This window comes from Lucilia cuprina, chromosome 5, assembly GCF_022045245.1.
Source record: "Lucilia cuprina isolate Lc7/37 chromosome 5, ASM2204524v1, whole genome shotgun sequence".
Lineage (NCBI taxonomy): Eukaryota > Metazoa > Arthropoda > Insecta > Diptera > Calliphoridae > Lucilia > Lucilia cuprina.
The window spans coordinates 7,318,895-7,320,870 of record NC_060953.1 but is presented as its reverse complement, the minus strand read 5'-3'; positions in this window follow the sequence as shown (position 1 = coordinate 7,320,870).

Sequence of the window (1,976 nt, the reverse complement as noted above, 5' to 3'; positions counted from 1 at the left end):
GTCTAGTCTATAGTCTAGTCTATAGTCTAGTCTATAGTCTTGTCTATAGTCTTGTCTATAGTCTAGTCTATAGTCTAGTCTATAGTCTAGTCTATAATCTAGTTTATAGTCGAGTCTATAGTCTAGTCTATAGTCTAGTCTATAGTCTAGTCTATAGTCTAGTCTATAGTCTAGTCTATAGTCTAGTCTATAGTCTAGTCTATACAGTCTAGTCTATTGTGTAGTCTACAGTCTAGTCTATAGTCTTGTCTTTAGTCTAGTCTATAGTTTAGTTTACAGTCTAGTCTTTGGTCTATTATATAGTCTATATTCGCTCAATAAACATCCATTCGATTCCATTTGTTGTTTTTCATACAACTTTTTTATGCAAATCCTTAGAGCCTTTAAAAAACCCTTTCTAACAAAAAAATTTCTAAAACTTTTTATTTCACAAGCATTTTTCTTAACTTTTTTTAAACCAGAAACAATGGGTTTTTTATTTATTATAAAGTTCCGATTTTAATCTTCAACCCTATTTGCTTTTTCCTAGAGCATTAACACCATCAATAATTTATTTTTTTTTTATTTCCTCTCCAAACATAGATTTGCCATTTTAATCTTCCTACCACTTCTACTTACTGCCGCTGCTAACTAACTCAGTATTCAAAAGTATTGTGTCCAATATTTATGGTGTTGGAAAGGCTCTTTATCTGGTTTGCTGCAAAAATTTATGTTTTACTTTTACAATGATACATAGCTAACTATACTAGAGAAGTAGCTGTGAATGTTTTAAAAATTTATACCTTGTTGACAATACTTCTAAACTCTTAACACGAAAGTGGAAGTAAAAGGAAAGCCATTTATTACGATAACACGAAAACGCGATTTACAGCTGGAATGCAATTGGAAACTTAACTACAAACGACTGTAGACTGTAGAACAGACAATAGACTAGATTATTATTCAAACCATAGACCAGTCGGTATGTAAGACTTTATTACAGACTACAGGTTAGCCCTTAGGGTGGATTATAGCCTAGGGCAGACAATAGACTCAGAATTTAGAGTAATCTATACTACAGGTAATAGACAAAACTACAACAGATCATAGACTGAACTATTGACTAGACTATAAACTAGAATATAGAATAGACTAGACTTTAGACTATAGACAATAATATAGAGAAGACTACACTATATAACAGACTATACAATATACTTTAGAATAGACTACAGACTAGACTATAGACTAGGCTATAGACGAGACTGTAGACTAGACCATAGACTACATTATAGACTAGACTATTGACTAAAATATAGACTAGACTATAGAGTAGACTATAGACTAGACTATGCACAATACTGTAAACTAAACTACAGACTAGACTATAGGCAAGACTATAAACTAGACAACAGACTAGACTTCAGACTAAAATATAGACTAGACTACAGACTAAACTAAAGACTCGACTATAGAACACACTATACACTAGACTTTAGACTTACCTATAGCCAATACTATAGACAAGACTATGGACTATGGATAATAGACTATAAAATAAAATATAGACTAGACTATAGACTCGACTATAGACTAGACTATAGACTAGACTATAGACGAGACTATAGACTACACTATTGACTAGTCTATAGACTATACAATAGACAGACTAGAATATAGAATAGATCATAGTATAGACAATAGACTTGACTATTGATTAGATTATAGACTAGACTATACACTATACCGTAGACTAGACTACAGTCTAGACTATAGACTATACTTCAGACTAGAGTATAGACTAGACTACAGACTAAACTAAAGACTCGACTATAGAACACACTATACACTAGACTATAGACTGACTATAGATATGGACTAGACTATAGAGTAGACTATAGAGTAGACTATAGACTAGACTATAGACTAGACTATAGACTAGACTATAGTCTAGACTATAGACTAGACTATAGACTAGACTATAGTCTAGACTATAG